The sequence below is a fragment of the Mirounga angustirostris genome, unplaced genomic scaffold (genome assembly GCF_029215605.1).
Source record: "Mirounga angustirostris isolate CCGP_5_RB_7025 unplaced genomic scaffold, mMirAng1.0.hap1 SCAF_1, whole genome shotgun sequence".
NCBI classification, from domain to species: Eukaryota; Metazoa; Chordata; class Mammalia; order Carnivora; family Phocidae; genus Mirounga; species Mirounga angustirostris.
The window spans coordinates 169,333,557-169,350,946 of NW_026991709.1; positions in this window are offsets into that span (position 1 = coordinate 169,333,557).

The following is a 17,390-nucleotide window of genomic DNA, read 5'->3' on the forward strand; positions in this document are numbered from 1 at the left end:
TTTAATTGGTTGAAGAATTGAATAGATGTTGTAGAGTGGGACTGGGGATGGGTGGTGATTGATTTGCGGGGAGACGCAAAAACATGTATAAAGGCAAAGGGTGGGACTCAAAAAATATCACTTTTTTTAAGCAACCCTTAAGCCTTTAAATTTAAAAACCCTTAAAATTTTTTTTAAAGATTTTATTCATTTATTTGACAAAGAGAGAGAGAGAGAGCACAAGTAGGCAGAGTGACAGGCAGATGGAGAGGGAGAAACAGGCTCTCTGCTGAGCAGGGAGCTGGATGTGGGGCTCGATCCCAAGACCCCAGGATCATGACCTGAGCCAAAGGCAGCCGCTTAATGGACTGAGCCACCCAGGCACCCCAAAAAACCCTTAAATTTTTAAGCAACCCTTAAATCCATTAATAGAGAACTGGTTATAAATGATAATATAGCTATACAGTGGAATACTATACAGATGCAAAAAATGAGTGAGAACTGTATATACTAATTTGGAATTATCTCTAAGATACATGGTTAAAAAAAATCAAGGTACAGGTGTGCTGGGGAAAAAAAAAAAAAACATGGGAGGAGACTGTGTATATACACACACAAATACACATGAAATGCCCTGGGAAGAGTGCCCGGGGGATAGATGGCAAAAGAAAATGCTTCATGATATGCTCTTTTATACTGATAGATTAGTGTGTGTATATTCATTCTTTGTTTAAAAAATCTGTTAAGAGTTTTAAAAATATTTTGTTGGTAATCAAATAAAAGGATAACAAATGCCATTCTAGAGAATTGTTTCCTATTCTGGTAAAAAGTGCCCCACCACTCAGGTGTTCAGAAAGAACCTGGTCAAAAAAAAAAAAAAAAAGAACCTGGTCAACTTGCCAGGCCAGATGGTATAGACAGGGAGAGAAATGGATTCAAACAAGTTCGTTGGGTGAGATGACCTTCTGGGTACCAAGCCACTGGGAAACTCAAAAAGCCTATGTGCAAACATCTAGGGGCAGGGCTTGCATCACCGAATTCAATTAAACAAGCCCATCGTTGGCACTCGATAAAGCTATTGAATCCAAAATCTTATTAGAATGTCTATATTGTGAGAGTCTGCTGATCTATAATAAAGCCACATTAATCGAAGATTTAAATGAAGTTAAATTTGTATTAACAAATACTCTAAAGGTCAGAATCATTACTTTCAACACAGGCAGCTAGCATTTAGTGCAAATATTTTTCTCTTGTGTGCTACTCCTCAGTGTCTGTTGGAACTGGCTTGCCCATTGCACCTCATGATCTCCCTCCAGCCCGAGAAGCAGTAATCTCCTCATTCCTGCTCAACTCCAGGGTGCATTGCCTTTGTGATATGATCAGGTAGCTTTCTCGGGAAATTTCCTTTGAGCTCCTCGTTGTTAGAAAAGAAATTTCCTCTGCTGCCTGAAACCCACTGGTGGGTGTAATTGGTGGCATTGTGCCTCACCACCAGGAGGGTGCATGAAGGCAGGAACATTAATCAGATTTGGAAACGACAAAGAAATAGTGGGCTCTGAGTGGATCAGCATATGATTAGCAGCCCACAGTATCAGATTTTAGAATGTGAAAACCGGAAAACCTTGGGGCTAAACTACGTATGTATGAGATTAAAGTACCCATCTGCAGATCACCCCGAGGGCTTTGACAGCAAATATTACCTCCAAATGCATAATGTCAACGTCGTTAATTTATTAGCTGTTTGTATTTCCTATCTCTATCATTGTTTGTATTTCCTATCTCTATCATGAGCTGCAATTTTTCTGAAAACTATAAATTTATCAAATTTATACAAATTTGATATCGTCCCTAGCATGGCACCAAAGGCATGGGGTCTAATAAGTGCTTCTAGCTAATGAAATGTTTGTTGAGCACCTACTATATACAAAGGGCACCCTCGGGTATGCATTGTTGGATGTTTCACCAAAATAAGTAATTGGTCTATATGCTATTTTTTCACCTCTGAGCTTTTCTTACATTTCACCCTGCCAGAAACATCCTCAATCTTTCAAGAGTCTACTCCAGGGGCACCTGGGTGGCTCAGTTGGTTAAGCGACTGCCTTCGGCTCAGGTCATGATCCTGGAGTCCCTGGATCAAGTCCCGTGTCGGGCTCCCTGCTCGGCAGGGAGCCTGCTTCTGCCTCTGACCCTCCCCCCTCTCATGTGCTCTCTCTCATTCTCTCTCTCAAATAAATAAATAAAATCTTTAAAAAAAAAAAAAGAGTCTACTCCACCTTGAAGGCACAGTTAAGTCCCTTAACTTCTGTCCCCAACCTCCTGATACCTTTTTTCCTTTGAGACTCCATAGTGCTTTGTATGTTCTGAGAGTACCTTTCATGAACGTCACTACGTAACAGTTACCTGCATAGATTCCTTATTCTCCCTCCCAGAGGTAAGGAACTTGTTTGCTTGATCAGTATCCCTCCGCATACAGTGCCCAGCATGGAGCCCTATAAACATCAGGTTCCTAATCTTTTTTTAAATAAAGAATAGGAACTACCATGTGATATTGTACTGGATTGAATAGTTCCCCCACTCCCATCAAAAAAACGTATCCACCTAGACCCATGAATGTGCTTATTTGGGAAAAGTGTCCTTGCGGGTGTGATTAAGTGAAGAATCTTGAGGTGAGATCACCCTGCATTAACAGGGGGGTCCTACTCCAATGACATGTATTCTTTTTTTTTTTTTTAAGATTTTATTTATTTATTTGACAGAGAGAGACACAGCGAGAGAGGGAACACAAGCAGGGGGAGTGGGAGAGGGAGAAGCAGGCTTCCTGCAGAGCAGGGAGCCCAATACAGGGCTCAATCCCAGGAAACTGGGATCATGACCCCAGCCGAAGGCAGACGCTTAACGACTGAGCCACCCAGGCGACCCACATGTATTCTTTCTTTTTTCTTTTTCTTTCTTTCTTTCTTTCTTTCTTTCTTTCTTTCTTTCTTTCTTTCTTTCTTTCTTTCTTTCTTTCTTTCTTTCTCTTTCTTTCTTTTTCTTTCTTTCTTTCTTTTTCTTTCTTTCTTTCTTCTTTCTTTCTTTCTTTCTTTCTTTCTTCTTTCTTTCTTTTTTAATGAAGATTTTATGACAGAGAGAGACACAGTGAGAGAGGGAACACAAGCAGGGGGAGTGGGGGAGGGAGAAGCAGGCTCCCCACCGAGCAGGGAGCCCAATTCCCGGCTCGATCCCAGGATCCTGGGATCATGACCCCAGGATCATGACCCCAGCCGAACTGAGCCACCCAGGCGTCCCCCAACACACACATGTATTCTTATGAGAGATAGAAAAGAAGACAGAGATGCAGAAAGGAAAAGGCCCTGGGAAGTCAGAGGCTGAGATCAGAGCGACCCCGCCACAGCCAAATGCCTGGAGCCATCAAGCCTGGAAAAGGCAAGGGAGAATCCTCCCCTAGAACTTCTGGAGAGAATGTAGCCCTGCCAACACCTTGATTTCAGACTTCTGTCCTACAAAACTGTGAGAGAATAAATTTCTGTCACTTAAGAACCCATGTTTGTGGTAATTTGTTACAGCAGCAAATAGGAAACAAATACAGACATGGTCTCTGGCTTTAAAGGAATTATTGGAGAGACAGTGACAGGCAGAGCTTATAGAAGGATATTCATTCACACATAAAAAGACAACAGTAGGGACACCTGGGTGGCTCAGTCGGTTAAGCATCTGTCTTTGGCTCAGGTCATGATCCGAAAGTCCTGGGATTGAGCCCTTCATCTTTGGGCTACCTGCTCAGCAAGGAGCCCTCTCCCTCTGCCCCCCAGCCCTCACCTCCCCCCCCCAACTCATGCTTGCTCTCTCTCTCTCTCTCAAATAAATAAATAAAATTAAAAAAAAAAAGACAACAGTAAAGTCAGGTGTCATTAGGAGCTAGGTCAGTTGCACGGATTTTAGATACCAGGTGCTTGTTCATTCCGTAAATGTTAATTGATCATCTCTGATGCTCCAGGCTCTCAGAATTCATCAGTGAACAAGGCAGACAGATGTTGAGTCTCATAGAGCTTACAGACTGGGCAGAAACTGCAAAACTCAAAAGCCTGCAGGGGACCAGGCAGGTGATGGAAAGCCGTAAGGTAGGATGAGGGGATCTACCATCCACCTTCCCACTTTTGATAAAACAGGGATAAAGAGAGTTATTTCTTTGCTTTAAAAAATATCAGCCACAAGAACGATAAATAGCAATCGACACTCAGACCTCATTTGGAATGAAACAGCAGGGACAGGTAGAGACTGTGGAAAACTGCAGACACATGTCCCAGCTGAAAGGAAGGCTCCACTCAAGCCCCAGTTGCCGCCACATGGAAATGAGCACAGTCTTACCCAAGCTTTACTCTTAAGAGAAATGAGAATCGCAGGGTTTTGGGGGGGTTTTGTCCCCCAGTTTTATTGAGAAATAGTTGGCATACATCATTGTAAGTTTAAGGCATACAGGATGATGGTTTGATTTACACATATTGTAAAAGAGAATTTCAAAATTTTTTACTGCAATCTCCTTTAAATGAGATTGCCAGAAAGTAGACCAGTGCACTTGAGGCAGCCCTTGGGCCCCCAGGGCTTCTGGTTTGGATATTAAATTGGTTCACAAGAGAAAGATCTCCCTATGAACTGTACCAATCAAAGAATGCCAGAGAGCCTGTGAGACCTGACCCAGACCTTTCAAAGTAGGGAATATTCTCTGCAAGGAATGGGAACAAATTCTAGTGTGTACAAGTCTCTCACCGAATGGGAAGAAGACAAACATCTTCACGACCTTTCTGACCCTGAGCTGGATATAAAGATGGGAACGCATAAGGTACTGCTAGGCAAAGAAGAGACAAATGTGTAAAATGTAAAGAAGACTGATAAATGGTGATAAAAAGAGCCTTCCTCTTTAACCTCTGTGCCTATTTAGATCAGGTGGAAAAGCAGAGGTTCCTGATTCCTTCCATGGTTCGTGCTTGAATTTATAGAGGGGAAAGCTATTGATAATGATCATTTTATGGGAATTCCACCATTCAGAGACATCTTAGAGGGAGAGAGAAGGAAGAGCTAAAGATTCATTTATGCATTTATTTATTTATATGTGTAGAGCATCTGCTAAGTGCCAAGAGATGAGGACACAACCCTGAATAAAGCAGGCAAAGCATCCATCTTCAGGGGCCTCAATTCCAGTGAGAGAAGAGAGATAATAAACAAATAAACATGTAAATACATACACAGTCAATTGTATAAGCCATGTGACTTTCTGGGGAGGAGTTCCAGAAAAAGGAAAAAGCAAGTGCAAACGTCCTGAGGTGAGACTGATCACAGCATGTTGGAAGATTAACATGGGAGGCAGAACTAAGAGGAATCTGTGATTCCCCCCTTCCCCTGTGTTACTTCCATGATTATATGTGTTAAAAGAATTTCGCTGCTGCAATTAAGATTACCTAACAATTGACCTTTAGTTAGGAAGACTATCTAGATGGGCCTAACCTAATAATATGAGTACTTTAAAAACAGAGAGTTTGATCTGGCTGGCTGCAAAAGGGAAAGTCAGAGAGATTCGAAGCATGAGAAAGATCCAATACACTTGCTGGTGTAGAGGATCCAATGCATACTTGCTGGCTTAGAGGTGGAGGGGACTACATGGCAAAGAATGTGGGTGGCCTCCAGAAGCTGAGAGTGGCCCTCAGCAGACAGCCAGCAAGGAAACGGGGCTCTCGGTCCTACAATTGCAAGGAACTGAATTCTGCCAAAGACCTGAATGAATTTGGGAGTAAACTTTTCCCAAGAGCCTCCAGACAAGAGCCCATTCCAGCAGGCAAGCTGATCTTGGCCTGAGCAGAAAATGTGGCTGAGCCTGCCCATATTTCTGAGCTACAGAACTGTGAGATGATAATAAATGGGGGTGTGGTTTGAGCTGCTACGCTTGGAGCAATTTGTTATGCAGCAACAGAAAACTAACAGAAACAGCAAGGAGGCCAATACAGCAAGAGTGTAGTAAGCAAAGGGGGTTAAGAAGATGAAATCAGAGAAATAGCTAAAAGCCAGACAATGCAAGCCTTTATGTGCCTTTTTCAGGCCACTGGACTTCCATCAAATGAGACGGGACGCCCCTGGAGTGTTTGAGTAGAGGAAACATGACCTCAGCTTGCTCCTGAGCACTCCACCCTGCTATATCAACAGATACCCAGAGAAAGCAAGCCTGCTGATGGAGTTTCTGATGACCTCCGGAGGCACTGGTAAATACTTGATCATAAAATATTCAGAAGAAGCCAGCAAAACAAATGGAGAACAGCCAGAGAGGTTGAGAGATGGACCATATCAAATACAGCATTAAAGATAGGCCAGCAGTTTAGAAGAGCAAATCCATCAAGAGAGATCACACAAGGCAGCCTAAACACAGCCATGCTACTCACTTTCTTCAGCTCTTGCACGCAATAGGACGAGTGCTTTCAGTAGACATGTTTCGCTAACATGTCTGTGCTGTACAGATCCAGCCTCAGGAATATCTGAAGCTTGCCCCCACACCATCTGGCAGATGATTAACGTGTGATTAAACCTGATGATTAGCCACGGCCAGGAATTTGATCGCTAATAGTCAGAGACTCAGGGGGCAACTTTTATCGGCGGTTGAGTGCTTCGCCAGAAACTGCCTCCCAGAGGGGGCTGGGGGATTGGAAAGATGACTAAGGAGCCCCATGGTGGGAAAAATGAAACTGTAGACCCATGAGATAATAACAGCAATAGAGAAGAGGCAGAGCCTCCCACACACACACACCAAGTCAGAAATACCTCAGGTATAATTAAACCCTATTCCAGAATTTAGCACCTTTTTGTAATAAGAATCTTTACTTGCAATCCTCAGCATTCTGTTGCCTTGGCAAAAAACCTATCTCTTGACATTCGGGAGGTTTCCGTCCCATTTTCAAAGAACAACCCCGGTGAAAATGCATTTCAAAAATGAGTTTTGTATCTAAGGTGACTTTGCCGATGAATTCCCCCTTCCCCAGCAGAACTGGTTCCCATCCTCTCTCTGCCTTCTGCCCACCCCCATTTGCACCGGCAAACCTGGGGCTGGACTGCTGTGGGGCCCCAGCTGGGGAAGAGTGCCCCAGCAGGAAAGGACCAGATTCTCCATGTCTCACACTGCCCTGGGCGGATGCCTTTGAGCCTCCACTGTCTGGACTGGCAACAGTCTGCTGGCGTTTGGTCCTGGTCCTTGGTAACAGAGGACTCGGGCATCAGTTTGAACTTGGATCTGGGACTGGTGACTTATGCTTTCTTGACTGGCTTCTCATCAGTTTTATCTCAACCGCCATTTTATGAGATCCCCTGTTTTCTGTTTCCATTCTTGTCCATATTTGCTTTCTCTTGCTTTCCTGTTCTCTCTTTTCAAGGTCCACGGTCAGAGCTTAACGCTGTCAAGAGTAAACTGTAATTAGGAATTCTGTTACACTAGGAATACATGTGATTTGATCACAAATGTGTTTGTGATGATCTGGACGACAACACATATAAGGCCCTGAACAGTGTAGTTGGCACATTATAAATGCTGAACAAACATTAGCCATTTTTAGCAGGAAAGCTGGTGGTTGTGTGGAAAAGGATAAGGATGAGACCCAGAGAGAGTGTACTTGCAGGAGAGGAGACTTGGGTATGGGAAGAGAATTTCAGAATCCTGTTTACACGCAAAAGGCACCAAGCAACGGACCCCATTTCATGAGCATCAATTCAGCCCTACATTCACAGAAACACAAGATGTCGCCCTGGGGAGTCTGCATAAAGCCATGTAAGCTTGAGTATGCTGTGTTTTGAAAATCCTAGTGATGGAAAACTCACTTTAGTCCGTCTCTAGCCTTCTCCATCAGATCAGGATGTCTTCATTCAATAATTATGTATTGAGAGTGTGCTGTGAGCTGGATTCTAGATTACAGCAGAAAGCAAAGCAAACTCCCTGCCCTCCTGCATCTTAACAGTCTGGTCGGGAAGATAGACTATCAATATATACATAGCGTAAATAAGTCATCACAGTCAAAATAGCAGTGTGAGAAACACGAAAGAATCTCTCTTAGAGAGGGTGAACAAGAAGGCCTCCTTGAGGGGCGCCTGGGTGGCCCAGTTGATTAAGCATCAGACTCATGATTTCAGTTCAGGTCATGACCTCATGCGTGTGAGAGCGAGCCCCATGTCGGGCTCCGCGTTCAGTGGGGAGTCTGCTTGAGATTCTCCCACTGCCTCTGCCCCTCCCCCCACTTGAGCACGCACACTCCCTCTCTCTCTCTCAAACAAATAAATACATCTTTAAAAAAAGAAAAAAAAAGAAGGCCTCCTTGAGAAGGTGACATTCAAACTGAGGTTTGAAGCAAATGAGAATAAATAAAGCAAGCAAAGAATGGGAGTAAAGCCCAAGGAAGACCTAGAGTGGAGAAAATGACAGTAATCCCTTACCACATATTGAGTCACTATATGCCAGCTCCCTTCTATGTGACCCCACAACTCTGCAAGGAAGGCGCCATTTTTCCAGGGGATAACTGAGACTCAGAGCTCAAATAAATCACCCGAGGCAAGTGACAATGCTAATACTGAGTTGCATCAGTGTCTAACTGTGGTGCACAGCTTTGTTTTGGAAACCCAAGGTCAGAGCAAGGCAATGGACCAGAACCAGGAAGAACAAAAAAGATGAGCCTTCCAGACCAGGGGGAAAGGCCAGCAGCCACTATGATGGATTTCAAAGGACACTCTTAAGGATAATTTTTTTTTTCTAAAGATTTTATTTATTTATTTGACAGAGAGAGAGAAACAGGGAGAGAGGGAACACAAGCAGGGGGAGTGGGAGAGAGAGAAGCAGGCTCCCCGCTGATAAGAGAGCCCGATGCGGGGCTCGATCCCAGGACCCTGGGATCATGACCTGAGCCGAAGGCAGACGCTTAACGACTGAGCCACCCAGGCGCCCTCTTAAGGAGAATTATAATAACCGTCACCATGTTCTCAGTGACGGTCTTGTGCCAGGCACTGCTAAGCCCCCCACAAGCAGCTCTTATGTCCTCCTCCCAACTCCCCTTCAGGTAAGCGGCGCTACATCCCTGCTTTGCAGATGAGTAAAGGGATGGAACACCCCTTCCCCCACACCCCCATTCCCCCACCGCTAGGTCATACACAGACCCAACTGGAACCACGATTTCAATCTGGGTTACTGACTGCCAAGGCGAGCGATGAGGGAGATTTAAACCATGTTCTATGAGCCCTGACCAGAACACAGTCAACCGGGAGGAAAGAGTGCAACAGAAAGCCAGGGAGAGGACACTGCACGTATTTGGGAGGTTATTTCGTAGGGAAGCTGGGCTAGATTTGTTGACCTCAGAAAACAGAACTCAAATCAGTGGGTGCGGTGGAGGCTGTCAGTGCCCCACTCCAATCCGCCTTCCCAGGTCCGTCCTCTCGATGCCCAGTGGCCGGGTGTGCTCGCTAACACGTTCTCACGGTGGCACCCTTTTCTGAAGGATTGGCACAGGGGACATACCACAAAGCAACTCAATGTCTGCTCTGTCCCAGCCACTGTTTTCGAACTGAATTTTGGTGTGTACAAAGACTGTCTGAAAATCCAGCCCCTCTCTTTGTACAGCTTGCTTTAATAATAACTAAAGCACAGAAAGACTGTGATTTGGAAACAAAATGAATTCCAGGGTATCCTGATTGTCCCCAGCAAGCAGACACAAAGCAAACCAAAAGAGGACACAGGTAATGCAGCACTCCAAAAATACGGTTTTCGAGTTTCTCCCTGCAGGTATTTTCTTTAAGCCCTGGGGCTTTCCCTCCCTTGGCTAATTAACAGGTCAGTGATTTCTAGTCTCTTTGCACACCTAATATTTGCCTCCTTGGTTTAATCAGGGAAAGATGGAGGAAAAAGCAAGGACGTCTGACTGCAGCAAAAAGCACTTGTGAAAAGCATTAAGCCAAGATCAAATATTTATGCTTCGGCAAGCTAGCTAACTGATTATAATATCCAAGGATAATAAATCATTTGAAAAAAGGGAGAAAAAGCGATCAATGTGAATAGTATAATTTGCCTTTCATCAGGAGCTCTTGATTTTTGTTGTTGTTGCTGTTCATCTAACAATGATAGTTTCTGACTTCTTTTTCTTCTCATTTAAAAATACTTTTCAGGGCGCCTGGGTGGCTCAGTTGGTTGAGCGACTGCCTTCGGCTCAGGTCATGATCCTGGAGTCCCTGGATCGAGTTCCGCATCGGGCTCCCTGCTCGGCAGGGAGTCTGCTTCTCCCTCTGACCCTCCCCCCTCTCATGTGCTCTCTCTCTCTCATTCTCTCTGTATCAAATAAATAAATAAAATCTTTAAAAAATAAAAATAAATAAAAATACTTTTCATTTCCCTGCTCCATGCCCACCCCCACCCCCCGACCCCCCGGCCACTCAGATGTGCGGCGTTGTTACAAGAGGTTTTGTGAAGGAGGCACTGGATTCCATATTTTGTGAGCTGCAAGAGGAGATGTGTGTACTTTTCTTTAGCCTTTGTCTCTGTTTCAGCGGCTCCTGCTGTGGTTACATGATTAAGAAATTGATTGAACTTCAAGAGACCAGAGCATTTCAAAGAACAGCCGTGTTCGAATTACAGATTTCAGTAAATGAGACTTATGAGAAACATTAACAGTGGCCAACTGGCCAGTAGCTTTCATCCCAGCTACCCCTCCCTCCCGGCCAAGCCCACATGGGCACCAGCTAATAAACAAAATGTAGATAACGGGAGAAAAATGATAATGAACAATTTGACATTCCTCACTGTTAATGTTTTCTAAAAATCTACCTTTTTAGTATTTGAAACAGTACCATTCATCTTGCTGCATTTTTAAAATTTTTATTATATGCTTCAATTATAAAATCTTCCCAGTAAAGTCTGCAACAAGGTCATACCTGGAAGATAAACTGCCCTACGATTTATCATCAGACTATGAAATGACTTGATCCTTGGTGCTTATGGAATTTGGTCCTCCTGATTTTTAGAACTTATTTATAACGGCTTTATTGAGATAAAATTCACACACCATACAATTCATCCATTTAAAGTATACAATTCAGTGGTTTTTACTATATTCCCAGAGTTGATTTTCTTTTGAGTTACCACAATTCTGTTGTTTTAAAATGGTCTTTTTGGAGGGAAAGCCATAGACAAGAATCTAGGAGAATTTCTAACCTCACAAACTTTGAACTCAAAGAATCAACTGCTACTTTTCTTCCACCCCGTGGCTCTGTTCTTTGTAAATGTTTAATTTTATTTTTGGACACATTCATTCGACCAATTCCAACATTCCACCAAAAAGTCCTCTATGCCTAGTGTCAGGAGAGAAGTAGTCTCATTAGGTTAAATCTTGCACCCTTGCTATGGAAAGCACAGTTGGTTGCTGCTGGAAAGTAAAACCTCCATTTCCCTTAGTTTTCCTTACAGACATTTTTGGGCACAGCTCATTGCAGACTGATCTTTATGACTTCATTATTTGCTCAAGGCAAGTGATTTATTATTAGTAGCACCAACATAAATTCATAGAGGAAAAATCTTTATACAATATCAATGAACCAAGTTTCACTTTTATACTTTGCTTGTGTGTGATTTGCATGCACACACACACCCCAACATACACACATTCAGTCATTCATAGTATGGCTCATGGGTCTGATTCTGTTGTCTTTTCCTTTTATAAAAAGAGATAATTACATCTGAACACTTAGTGTTCACTCAATTCCTGTGCACCATTCCTTCTCACCCCAGGCTTCCTGATATTCTCAGAGGAGTGGAGGCCTGAGAACCTGTATTTTACACAAACTTTCTGGGTGACTTGGATGGCCCAACATTGGGAACCAAGACTACTCTGTCACATACTGAAGACTGGATATTCAATGCAAGTGGCGGATGGCTTCGTGGCTGATATTCAGAGAGACGGATGCACCAGAATTAAATCACCAGCTGCTAGAATCTGAATGTTTATATCTTCCCAAAATTCCTAGGTTGAAATTCTGACTCCCACGGTGATGGTATTACAATCTGAGGTCTTCGGACATTGATTAGGACATGAGGGTGGAGGCCTCATGAAAGAGATTAGAGCCCTGTAAAAGAGGCCCCACCTCTTCCCTTCTTCTTCCCCAGAGAGCCCTCACCTCTTCTATCATGTGAGGACACAGCGAGAAGTCACCTGCTTTGGACCAGGAAGAGGGCTCTCACCAGAATCCGACCATGCTCATAACTCGAACTCCCAGCCTCCCCAGAACTGTAAGAAGCAAGTTTCTGTTGTTCATATGCCACCCAGTCTATGGTACTTTGTTATAGCAGCTGCAGCAGACTATGTTCTGATACAAACTGTTCTGAAGTCTGAGAGCATCCAAATCAGCATGTCCACTCATGCCACATACAGGAACTACAAGAGAAACAAGACTTGACCTCTCTGTCTTATAGGAATCTGGACATATAAACCAGCAAATTACAATAAAGTATTAAAAGTACAAAATCAAAAATCTGTATGTTGCAAGGCCAATCTGGGGAAAACCGTTAAAAACCACCTTCAGGTTTCCTGTATCTCTTCTTTCTTTCTTCTGACCTCCCATCCCCCCACCCAAACACAAGCCCTCTCCGCCCCTACACACAATATACACACACATACACACCATGTACACATACACTCATCCCCCATACACTCCCCACTCACACATCACACGGATAGGGCTGCCAAATTTAAATAACCTATTAAATTAGACTTTCAGATAAACATATATGGGACATACTTCTACTAAAAAGAAATTCATGATTTATCTGAAATTCTAATTTAACCGAGGTCCTGTCTTTTACTTGGCAACTCTTCACACCTCTTTCTCCCTGTCTCTCTCTTTCATACACCCACACCCACCCACACACAGACACACACACACCTCTACCCTACTTTCACATAGGTCTATAATACTGCTAAAAACCCCTACAAGAGAGTTCTGAGTCACTATCTACCTTTCTATATTTTTTGCTTGAATTTTTATAATACATATGTATTACATTTGAAGTGAGAAATTAAAAAATTGTTCAGAAATTATTAAATGCATATTTAGTCCCCCTAAGCCATCAACATTCCTAGGAATGTGCCCCCTCCTCACCAAGTTCATGAACCACTACAGAGAACAGCATGTCTCTGGGGAATTGCGGAAGCTTTAGAAAGGGAAGAGCATAGGTCCAGTAAAAAGGGCAGCTAGGAACAGACACTGGAGAAAGCAGCCAGGAGGGCCCTCGGCATAGAGACTGCTAAATGCGTTAAATGCTTTGGCTGCTTTTTTTAAATGGTAAAACCTACTACAAACCAAGACTGCTACATTTGGCTGCGTGCTGAATATGTACTGGAATAGCGGCTGACCCAAGGCCAAAGGGGCTGTACTCTGCTTGCCCTTCCCCCACATTCAGATGCCATCTTTTTCTCATTTATATAAAGGCCCCATAGCTTAACCTCCACCTCCGTGAGTTAGCATTCAGGAGAAATTTTTACCTGCTAGATAGTGTGCTAATTGGCTTACGAGGCACACCATCCCCGGTGGAGATCTCCCTGTTACAGAAGGAACACCATTCCAGGAAATTCGGAGCACTCGCAGGTGACATGGGCACTTGTCTAGTGCATACAATGGAAGCTGTCACCCCCTCCTTAGCCTGGCCTCCCTCACACTGAGCTCCAGAGGGAGGTGGAGGATTGCATTTGTCAAAGACGGCTGCACTGTGCTCTTCTGCAATGTGACTCTCCAACCTTCATACTGTAAAGAAGACAGTGAGGTAGACTCTGAGTCTTCCTAGTCTGGGCACCAGACTCTTGCCCCCTGCACTGGCATGACCACTAACTTTTGAGTCTTCCCAACATCCTGGAATATTGGCATGCCATTTCCACTTTTCCTTGTCTGATCTCCTGACCCACAGAATCCAGGGTATAAGTCACTATGTGTTGCAATAACTTGTTACACAGCCTTAGCACCTGGAACAACAGAACAGAATGCCACCTATGGGCCCAGTGAGGGCCAACAAATTATATCAAAGCCTAGAAAACAAAGCGGAATAATCAAGTCCAACGGTGTGTCCTGAAATCAACCAGATAGGCTGCTTCCCTCTCTGGCCTCAACAGTATTTCAAGTCCATGTGATCACATCAGGACAGAAACCATAGGACATAAAGAATCAGCAACCAGCAAAAGTGGTTTTACTCTCTCATTATTGCCTGTCAGAGCCATGCTGAGCTATAGAGACCTTCCCACACCACTCCTAACCTCTGGGCAAGTTTGGTTCCTTCAATACTCACAACAACCCCGAGACCCCAGGGCTGCAGAGCCCACTCCACAATGTGGCAGAACAGAAAACTTTGCAGGTACAATTTTGGGGCTCCTATTCCTCAAGGAGAGGGATGGTTTGATGCCTTTTAGGGCTTTTCCCTGGAAAGAAATTTTGAGATTGTGGTGCTATTCCATCACAAGTTTCTTGAGCCTTTTTTGGCATATAAAGTAAAAGCTTCTCCTTAATATGTGTAAGAACATGCCTAAGAACAGATATAACAAGCAAGCATGATATTTAAATGAAGGGGAGTTCAGCAGACGGTTTGCAAACATTAAGAATTCTCTTACTTTGTGCAGACAGATTTGCAGCCCATGTCTGGGAAAAGACACAGAAAACTTAGGAAACCCCACAAAAAGACTGTTAGAAACTAGCTCCAGTTCATTAATTCCACAGATCACCCATGAAACAGAAGAGTCGCTCACTACATAATGTTGTTAGGGATCTCCAGGATAAGGGATTTTTCTGAGGGCTCCAGTGACATTTGCATATAGTTTTTTTAAAAGATTTTATTTATTTATGTCAGAGAGAGTGAGCACAAGGAGGGGGATCAGCAGACAGAGGGAGAAACAGGCTCCCCGCTGAGCAAGGAGCCCGACACGGGACTCGATCCCAGGAGCCTGAGCTCATGACCTGAGCCAAAGGCAGATACTTAACTGACTGAGCCACCCAGGCATCCTTGCATATAGTTTAAATAAGTGATTATTTAATAAGGTCCAAGAGGCTGCCCCAAATCACTTTTGTACCTTCAGTGTATTCACAATTTAGGATGCTCATTGTCCCCAAGAAGTAGAATAGTCAGGAGTCATGAGAAAGTCTTGAGTTAGTTGAAGAGGTTGTGCACAGCTATTTAAAAACAAAACTAATGGCACTCATTTTTCAGGGAGGACCACAAAGACCTCCCACATGGAGCCTCTAATGGTAACAAACCCTGTGCGGGATGGAAGTGCTAGCATGTTCCTGAGACTTTGCTTCAGCCAGCTCTGCTGTTATATACTAATAGTCTCCCCAGAAGGGATGTCATTAATCCAGGATCCCTTCCAAAAGGATGACATGCTAGGTACTTCCAGCTCTCCATAGGTGACACGATGCGGTGATCCGAGCACTGACCAAGAGAAAGCCCAGGTCTCACCAGTAAGACATCAGTTGTAAAAATATTACTAAATGAGTTCTCTGGGAACAAAATAAGCCCAAAGCAAGTGCTGGGAAATATTTTAATCATCATGCCGAGGGTCCCTATTATTCTTTATGATGCCATTACCACCATGGAGATGCCGCCAAGTTGACTGGGATAAGTTATTTCTCCTGAATAGCCCCCAAAATAGCAAAAATGTTCCCTCTTTCCAAGAAGTAGCGAGCTCAGAACAGTTTCCCATTGCTGTCCTGAGAACTGAATATTTACCTTGCTCCATCTCAGATAAAATGCCTGTCCCTAAGCCATGGGTAGCAACTAGGTTTCTGACCTATTTTCTCCCCTGTTAGGACCATAGGGAGAGAAGGATCCTAAGGCCATGTCTGGAGTCATGGGGAAAGAGTTTCATGATTGATTAATGATGTCTGCAAGGGATCAAGGAGCAAAGACATTGGCCATGGGTTTGCTATCGTGGCTCTGACCTAAAAGCTGCTCTCCCAAGACAACAGCGCTGTTAAAAAATCAGTCATAACTTAGCAGGAGAAATGTAAATAAATGCTTGTTTGGTGGGTTGTGGTTTTTTTTTTTTTAATATTGCTCTTTTTACACCACTAGCACTTGAGGGGGAAAAAAACTGTGAAAAATGAGTCCATTTTATTACACTCCCAGATCCTGCTACTGATTCTAGTGGGATTAGTGCTAATAAACCTCTGAGATGGAAGATTGAGTTGTAGTGACTGCAATCCCCATTTTATATCGTTACAGATAATATGTACTCGCCAAAAGTAACTTTATTATTCTTCTGACATCTTTTATCTAATTCAGAAATGGGCAATTCCAGCCATGAAATGTGTGTGCTGCATGCCATTCTTTCCAGAAGCGGGGATAACACTGGCGTGCTGATTGCACATGAAGAAAGATGTGGGCTTGGCGCCCCCAAGCCTCCATACAGCACCCCCTCCCTCCAGCCTCCCACCCCTGCCCCGTGATCACATTCACAGGAGCAAGTCAATAACAGCTGCTTCCTGCTTCTCAGGCACTACCTGGTAGAGTAAAGGACAGGAATCACTGAACTTCTTTGGACTTCCCTCTGTTTTAAGGGCCAGGGATCACCTTCAGGTCAAGCACAGTCTAGAGTTACTGACCTCAGCCCCCAAACATTTAGAGACTCCAAACTGAGTAGGGAGGGAATCAGGCTGTGCCTTAGGCTAGGAGCTTCAGGAGACCTGGATTCCACATGAGCGCCATCCATCAGCACATCCCAACACAGTGGAAATGTTCTGTGATCTGCCTGTCCAATAAGGTAGCCAGCCATGTGTGTCTACTGAGCACTTATGCTGTGGCTGATGCACCTGAGAAAAGTGGAAGGTTTAATTTTACGTCATTTTAATTAATATAAATTATTTAAGTAGCCTTTGGTGACGTTGGTCAAGCGATTGAACTTACCCAGCCTTCAGTTTTACTTTCTACAGACTCTCAAACCTACCTACTATTTCCCTTCTCTGCAGCACTGTAACCCTCTAACGCAAGCTATTCTGTCTGTTTCTCCCCAGGATAGCCATGACACCTCCTAGTCAATTGTCCTTGCTAATTGTGGATGGTGAGCACTCACAAAAATAAGAACTGGGGGATGTCTGGGTGGCTCAGTCGGTTAAGTGTCTGCTCTGGCTCGGGTCATGATCCCAGGGCTAACTCTCAAGCACAGGAAGGAACTGCGGAAGGAACTGGTGCAAAACTTCATCACAGTGTAGTCGCCTGTCAGCAAGGGCTTTTAATGAGTAGACTAAGGCAGAAGTGATGGGATGTCTCTTCCAAATTTAAATTATAAAGGATGGTGACTTCTGTCTTGCTGGTTAAGGTACTGATCCCAGGCCATCTTTGCACCATGGTCACCAAAAGCATCATGTGGGTAAGG